The following is a 9,045-nucleotide window of genomic DNA, read 5'->3' on the forward strand; positions in this document are numbered from 1 at the left end:
CACTCTGTTTACAGGACCCCTTCTCTTCTTTAGCAGTGCAGGGTAGAAACATCAGACACACCACAGGAGGTGGAGCCAGCATTGTGGAGGGAAGGCCCAGCCCTATTCAGGTCCCAGGTCCAACTCCTCCCTCCCATCTAGATGCAGATCTCTCTATTCAGCACTGGGCTGCATCAGCCTGTCTCCTGGAATCCCCCAGACTCTTCTAAATCTACGGCTGGGCACCTCCACCTTAAAAGAACATACACCAGCATGGAAGCAAACATGGTCGACCACTGATTGCAGACTATGGGCCATATGCAGTTAGCCAAATACCGCTCGGTAACACCGAAAATGGGTCATTTTCGGTGTTACCGACATTTATTTAGCCATGTGAGATGTACGTGATACCGAATGGAATTGATAATACCGATTCGGTAAAAAATGACCGATTTTCAATTTACCGAGTAGAAAATACCGAAACAATGAATACAGAATCGGAAATAACGAATCGTTAAAACTCCCAAAAATGGTATGTAGCAAACCTCGTAATTACCGAATATGACCATAATCGGTAATAACGAATCAGTATTTACCACGTTTCCAGAGCGTGTGGTAATCTGGTGCAGTGTATAAAAACAGGCCCAAAATGCATCTGTGTGGACACAATGGCAGGCCTCTACCTCATAGCAAGGCGGCTACGCTTGAGAGCAGCAGGAATGAGGATCTGGAGACGTGAGGAGCGGGTGTACAGATTACGCATCACATTGTTCCAATTGACTGAACCTGAAATACATGAAAGGCATAGATTGCACCCAGACACCATCCTGGACCTAATACGGGACCTCAAACCCTATCTGGAGCATCAGACACCAAGGGCCCACACAATCCCCACCCATGTCCAGGTACTCTGCTGCCTGCACCTCCTTGCATCAGGAAGTTTCCAGGGAGTGATAGCTGCAGTGGGTGGAATGTCACAGAGCTGCCTATCCCGTTTCTTCAACACCTTCCTGGACGCCATGATGGACAGAATGGAACATTACATTTCCTTCCCCAGTACACAGGCGGAGCTGCAGAGAACCAAGCTGGAGTTCTACCAACTTGCCCATTTCCCCCACGTCATTGGCTGCATCAATGGGACCCATATTCCCATCTGCCCACCTGCAGCAAGTGAATACATTTACAGAAACCGCAAATCCACCCACTCAATCAATGTTCAGGTCATCTGCAATGCCAAAAAACATAATAACTGACATCGTGGCCAAATTCCCGGGGAGTAACCACGACGCCTACATCTTCAGGAACAGTGGCATACATACACGACTGCTTGCTGGAGAATTTGGCAACGGATACATACTAGGTCAAGTCAAGTCAAGTCAAGAGATTTATATAGCGCGCTACATACCCATAGGGTCTCAAGGCGCTAGAGGAAGGGTGGGGAATTACTTGTCAAATATCCAAGTTTTAAGTTGTTTTCTGAATGCTAGGTAGTTCTGATAGGCGAAGGTGAGTGGGAAGTGAGTTCCAGGTTTTAGCTGCCAGGTAGGAGAAGGATCTACCTCCCATGGTGGTTTTGTTGATGCGAGGTACAGTGGCAAGGGCTTGGTTGGAGGATCGTAGCTGACGGGAGGGGGTGTAGAAGGACAGTCGTATGTTGAGGCATTCGGGTCCATGTTCGTAAAGTGCTTTGTGTGCGTGGGTTAGGAGGCTGAAGGTAATCCTCTTATTTACGGGGAGCCAGTGGAGGTTTTTCAGGTGACCAGAGATGTGTTCTTTACGCGGGATGTCTAGTATGAGCCTGGCTGAAGCGTTCTGGATGCGTTGGAGTTTTTTCTGGAGTTTTGTGGTGGTACCGGCGTATAGTGTGTTTCCGTAGTCCAGTCGGCTCGTAACCAGTGCATGGGTGACCGTTTTTCTAGTTTCGGTGGGGATCCAGCGAAATGTTTTTTTGAGCATGCGAAGAATGTTGAAGCAAGATGATGAAACGGCGTTGACTTGTCTGGTCATCGAGAGTGAGGAGTCCAAGATGACGCCCAGGTTCCGTGCGTGGTCCGTCGGGATGGGTGCTTTTCCAAGGGCTTCTGGCCACCAAGAGTCATCCCAGGCGGCGGGGGAGGTGCCTAGGATGAGGACTTCTGTTTTGTCTGAGTTCAGTTTCAGACGGCTGTGCTTCATCCACTCGGCTACTTCTTTCATTCCTTCGTGTAAGTTGGTTTTGGCGGTGTTGGGGTCTTTGGTGAGTGATAGGATCAGTTGAGTGTCATCCGCGTAGGAGATGATGTTGAGATTGTGTTGGCGAGCAATGGCCGCAAGGGGGCTCATGTATACGTTGAAGAGGGTGGGGCTGAGTGACGATCCTTGTGGCACGCCGCAGATGACTTCAGAGGTCTCTGACTTGAATGGTGGGAGGCGGACTCTCCGGGTTCTTCCGGTGAGGAACGAGGTGATCCACTCCAGTGCTTTTCCTTGGATTCCTACGTTTCTGAGGCACTGTAGAAGGGTGCTATGGCAGACTGTGTCGAAGGCAGCGGAGAGGTCGAGGAGGATGAGGGCGACTGTGTCTCCATTGTCCAGTAGAGTTCGAATGTCGTCTGTTGCTGCGATAAGTGCGGTCTCAGTGCTGTGTTAGGCTCTGAAGCCAGACTGTGAGGGGTCGAGGGATTTGTTGGTTTCGAGGAAGGAGGCGAGTTGATTGTTGACAGCTTTCTCGATGACTTTGGCCGGGAATGGGAGAAGCGAGATGGGGCGGTAGTTTTTGAGTTCGGTGGGGTCAGCTGTGGGTTTTTTCAGAAGGGCGCTGAGTTCTGCGTCTTTCCAGCTTTTCGGGAAGGTGGCGGAGTAGAGGGAGCAGTTGATGACGTCTCGGAGGTGTGGAGCTATGATGGAGTCTGCTTTATTGAAGATGTGGTGAGGGCATGGGTCAGTTGGGGATCCTGAGTGGATGGAGTTCATCAGGCGGATGGTGTCCTCAGTGGAGATGGGGTTCCAGTCATTGAGGATGTTCAAGGGGGGTGAGGGTGCGGCAGAAGGTTGGGTGGGTTGGTCTCCGGGTTGGGAGTCGAAGCTGTTGTGGATGTCAGCAGTTTTGTTGTGGAAGAAGGAAGCTAGGGAGTCGCAGAGGGCTTGAGAGGGAGTGATGTCGTTGGAGTTGGCTGAAGGGTTGGTAAATTCTTTGATGATGTTGAATAATTCCTTGCTGTTGAGGGCGTTGTTATCTAGACGGTCTTTGAATGGGCTTTCTTGGCAGACCGGATTAGTTGGTGGTGTATGCGCGTGGCGTTTTTGAAGGCGTCCCTGGTGCTTGTGTTTGGGTCTTTTTTCCAAGCCTTCTCGAGGGAGCGACAGTGTTTCTTCGATTTCTTAAGATCATCGTTGAACCAGGAGGCGTTTTTGTTGCCTGGTTTGCTTTGGCGTTTTTTCAACGGTGCTAGGATGTCGGCGCTGTTGGATATCCATTGGGTGAGGTTAATGGCTGCTTGGTCGGGGTAAGTAAATGTGACACACCCTGATGTACACCCAGGCTCAAGCTGTTGGTCACACAATTCAATGCCACTTACTTGTGTTCATAGGTGACAGCGCATATGCCCTCCGGCCGTATCTACTCACACCATATCTCAACCCAACCACCCAAAGGGAGAGGAGATACAATGTGGCACATAGGAGCACACGCAACGTGGTGGAGCGCACATTTGGTTTGCTCAAAAGCAGATTCCATTGCCTCCACAAAACAGGAGGTGCACGTCTGTACAGCCCCATCAAATGTTGCAAGATTATTGCTACGTGTGCAATGCTACATAATCTGGCCACTAAAAAAGGAACAGCAGTGGAACTGACTGACTCAGAGGACGAGGACGAGGACGAGGACAACCCTCAGCCAGAGCCCTGCGCAGCTGGTGTTGCAATAGAACATGATGGGAGACAGAGCCGGGCAGAGATTACGTCAAACTATTTCTGAGTGAGTAACGACACAGAGCCATTAATAGTTACATGTCGAGGTGTTTATTTGGCACACCTCCAGTATTGCGAGCATTGTCCAATTGTACATGGGTTACATCACCCAACACATGCGTGTACACAGCCCAAGTCCTTTACTTCCTGCGTCCACGTGATTCACGTCCACGTTCACCATCGACACTGTCTGGTGTGTTGGACTGTTCCTGTGCTGGCACGTTACGTCCACTACGCCTCCTGCACTCGGTGGGTGAGGGTGTAATGCTACCATGGCTGGTAGCCTCCTCACCCACCCCCCCTTCCAAATTGGACGCCTTGGCATTCTGTATGAGCTCTAGCACTGAGGTCATGGACACCATCCCCCTGGCCACATCCCTGCTGCAATGCGCCATCTCCTCCTGCATGGCGATGGACCTGCGACACATCAGTGCAGTAGTAGTGGCCAGCCGGTTCACCGACTTGGTATAGGCCTGGAGTCTCTGTCTCTCCCGGTGCCTGCCAACACGGTCCTGCTCAAGCTGACTGCAGAGGTTGTCCACCAAGTCAGCCACTCTCTCCATCCCTGCACACAGGTTCTCCCCCATGACACTGATGCCCTTCTCCATCTTTTGCATATGCTTGTTTATTCCTGCCATCTCCCTGTGCATTGACTTCATCTCACTCCATTGCAGGCGCTGGACCTTCAGCATGTTGCCCTCCAGTCCAGCAAACACACTGTCACCCTGCTCGGATGCTACTGGACTGTCCGGCCTTGCCCTGCGGCGTCTTGCTGTGACGTGGGCGCCCTCGGATGCAGAACCAGCCCTCTCCCTGTTGGATCTATCTCCTATGGGACTTTGTTTCACAAATCTGCCCTCCTCCTCCGACTCCTCCATCTGCTGGAGGGTGACCATGGCATGCCTCCTGCCTGACTGTGGTGGTGGTGGTGTTGGTGAACGTCGCAGTGGTGACTGAGTGAGAGGGGATTGCGGTCCTCCCTGGCGCTGTGGTGATAGCTGTGGTGGGGGATTGGCTGGCAGTGATGGCGCATAGCTGGTGGTCCCTGCAGGCATGCTATCATCATCATCTTGCCTCCCCTCAGGCCTGGCTGACCTGCCTTTGCTGCCCTCTGCTGCACTGCGAGATGACTCGCCTGTAATGACACAAATGTAAATATACTCAATGCTCTGTCTGCAATGGCATTACATTAAACTACATGCCTACACTGCACAAGTGGTTGTCCTGACCTATCCAATTAATTTACCATGCTATTGAGTATGCAGGCCTGACTGTCCTGAACATGAGTTCACACTGACTACATCACCCATAATGCATTGCAGGTAACCAGGAGAACATGGTGTGGAGTGGGAGCCCTTTTACCACTATGGGGATTGGGGGTGGGGAGGGGGTAGCGCAGCATGCTGGGCATGCTTCTTACCTTGTTTTCTAGCTGCTCTGGCGGAGCTATCTGCGTCTCCCACGCCACTCACACTCTCTGGCTGGATGGTGGACTCCACCATCTGTTCCAGTGGTGCTGGTACTGGGGCTCGGTTTTTACCTCCACCTGTTTTGCCAGCCTGCCTCTGTCTCTCTGCCATCCTCAGTTTTGCTGTCTTCCTAAGGTCATACCACCCTTTTCTGATGTCCTCTATGGTGCGCAGGGTAACACCTATGGCATTGATCTTGTCCCGAATGCCACTCCAGATTTGCCTCTTCTGTGAGTCAGGCACTTGGTGGGACTGGGCTCCAAACAGCTTGTGGTACTCTTGGCTCACATCCTGGATCAGGACCTCAAGCTCCTTGTCACTGAACTTGAGTTTGCGTTTTCTGTCACCTCCCTCCTTCTCCCTGTCCTGACTTGCCATTGCAAAGCTTGTTGTTTTATTTTTCTGTCTTGCTTGCGGCTGTGTGGCTGTGTTGCTGCTAGGCTCCTCAGCTCTCCTGCCTGCCTGCCTGCCTCACAGTGAGCTCCTGGTCCTGTGCACCTGGCTGGGTGTGGCCACTTCCTGTTTGGGAGGTAATTGGGTGTGTCAGGATTGGCTGATTCTCCAAAATCCGAATTTTTGAATTACCGATTCGGTATTTCCGAATTCGGTAATGGATTCTGTAACACCGAATCGGTATTGGGCTTTCGTTTTTTGTTTTTTTACCGGTTAGTTCGGATTCAGTATTTAATACCGAATTGTAACGAATCGGTATTTTTTAACGATTTTTTATCTACATCACGTTTACCGAATTCTTAATTTCGATTCGGTAAAATTCGGTATTAAGGATTCGGTATTCGCAATTTACCTACATATGGCCCTATGTGGGCAAAAGGAAGAATCATTGTTGCACATAATATGCATCTGCCCCTCTCTGAAAAATCTGAGACTCTACTTTCTCCTTCACGCATTCCATTTTTTTTAAATTAGATCATGCCGCTCGGCTGTCATGCTAGCACTAAACAGCCAACAATTGCAGACAGCTTGTAGAGCCGCAAGATTCTGTCAAAAGTCACTGCAGCTTATACAAATTACTGAGAAACACGATACTATAGTGCTGAAGCCGGATGCGTGAAGTATAATGAACTGATCCATAGAACCCCCTCTCCCCTCTCACAAACATTTCAATTACATGGATTCTTAGAAAGTTTTCCTTTTAACCATTTGAGACTTTGTACTCCTTTTTAATCATGTGTTTTATGTTACAATATTGTAAAGGTTTTAATTGACTAAATACAATAAAATGTTCACCTTTTCACCCCCAGCCCTGTCACTCAAAACTCCAGACAAGGAATACACAACCTAGCAGAGGCAGGCCTGGATAGTTACACAAGAAAATACCTACTTTCTAAAAGTGGTATTTTTCCAACACAGAATGTTAAAACCAACTTTACTAACAGATGTATTTTATCATTCTGAGTTCAGGAATATTACATTCGCATTTCTACCATGTTCCCTGAGATAAGGATTATAAAAGGTAATAATCTAACTGCCCATTCTGGCCTATGGAGAACAGTAGACTTGCAATAGTGAAAAACAAAAATGGCTGTAATTCACTATTAGGACATGCCACACACCAGGGTACGTCCTACCCTATACTTACAATGCACCCTGCCCTTGGGCCTACCTTAGGGGTGTCTGATATGAAGCAAAGGAAAGGTTTAGGGACTGGCAGGTGGGCACACTGGCCAAGTCGACATGGCAGTCACAGGCTGCACACAGGCCTTGCAATGGCAAGCCTGAGACACACTTTGCAAGCCGCCTCTGTGGGTGGCGCAACCCGTGCTGCAACCCCACCAGCAGCATTTGATTTACAAGCCCTGGGCACGCATGGTGCACTGTACTAGGGTCTGACAAGTGAATCAAATAACCCAATCATGGAGTCACTAATTAGTACATAAATTTAACATAGGAAGCACTTGTACTGTGGCACTGAATAGCAGTGGCACAGAGCCCAAAGCATTTAACCAGCAAAACATATAAAAAACAGAGGAGGCAATCAGTAAAAATGGAAGGGAGACTCACGCCAATGATGCCAGTTCTAACAATCGAGATACACATGTTTTGCTCTAGGAGATCTATGTAGGGTTTGTACCTGATGTGGATCATCGTCAACCTGGCTAGCCAATGTATTATCTAAGGGATTCATGCACTTGGAGCTCTTTCCTCTGCCCAGGCAGATATTTCTAGGAGACCCACAAGCCATTCTCCCTGCTCTTCTTGATTTCGTAGGCCCTGTAATGTAGAATATACCACTAGGGTAAATTCTTTTTATATTGAGGCCCGACTTCATTAGAGCAGATGCCTTCTCTACCTGAACCTTATTTCCATCCTTGGAACCCTTAACCCTTCATTTACTCTTCTGTATTTGTCACTCTTCACTACTGCTTTGGGATATTTATCCAAATCTTTTGCAATACAGGAACTCCTGGCATTCTGAGGGGAATTTCTTAAGCCTTTACCCCCATGAATGCCTTTCCATGCTTTCAAATGGTTACAATGGCAGTTCCCAGAACACCCATGATACCATCTTTTCTCCAACATTGGTCTTTTTGATACAAATGCAGAGGATCTTCCGCTATCCCCCCACACTCTGACACCTCCTCAGGGGGCTTGGAGTTTTAATAGGGCACCAGCCTTACAAGTGTAGGCATACAAGAGTTAATCAACTTTAACTCGCAAAGGATCTCCTTAAGAATGCTGACCTCAGCTCTCAAAGACTTGTTTGTTGTGAGGGATATTTCAAAAAAACCAAGCAGGGTATTTTGCATTAATAAGAGGGTGTCCAGCATCAGGGAGGGGCTGGGCAATGAGGAGGTATTATTTGCAGTAGACAAGGCCAAATTCCCTTGGTCTCCCCCCACCTTGTAGAGAAACACCGGCACAATCAATTTTAGCAGATAACACTCCCATGGTCATACCAGGAAAGTTTTGGTTTTGAAGACGGATGGAATGAAACTACGAACATTTTGATTAATATTGGTTAAGAGTGGAGACTCTTAACAGTACCTGAAGTAGTGCTTACGTTTACAGGTGTCCTTTTCTATAAGTCAATATGGTGCTGGATAAGCCAATATTACCATGTTTTAAGAAGTGAGCACAACCACTTTAACACTTGCAGCAGTGGTAGTGTACACAGAGTCCTAAAGGCCAACAAAAATAAGGTTAGCAATATATAGAGGAGTAAGACAAAATATTTGGGGGAAGACCACCCTAAAGTTGACAGGTATAACAATGGTCGTAGAAATCTGTGGAATTGAGGAAGCTACTGTGCTGAGTCGAAACATGGTCTCCAATTTAAAATTTGCTAGGGCTTAGGTCTACCTCACTTCTCATTTAAAGAAAAGTGCAGCTCCAGTAAGTTGAGGGAATGATCATGATAATTGTTAGCTAACCCTTAATCATGGAGCTAGCTAATGAACCTAAGAAGTGTAGGTGCTTACACAGGCAATATTGACGGGAGACATTGTTTACACTGAATGCGCTGCAGCACATTCCATTACAACGTGGTCATTACAACATTGGCGTTGTTACAACACAAATCATTACATTGCAAGTCATCACAAGGACTTGCTGTAGGGGGCAAAAGGTGTTGGATTTACAATCCAACACCTTCCCTGCTGTTGCACAAACTGGAGTAGGAATGGTAAAT

Source organism: Lissotriton vulgaris, unplaced genomic scaffold (genome assembly GCF_964263255.1).
Source record: "Lissotriton vulgaris unplaced genomic scaffold, aLisVul1.2 SCAFFOLD_963, whole genome shotgun sequence".
Classification (NCBI taxonomy): Eukaryota; Metazoa; Chordata; class Amphibia; order Caudata; family Salamandridae; genus Lissotriton; species Lissotriton vulgaris.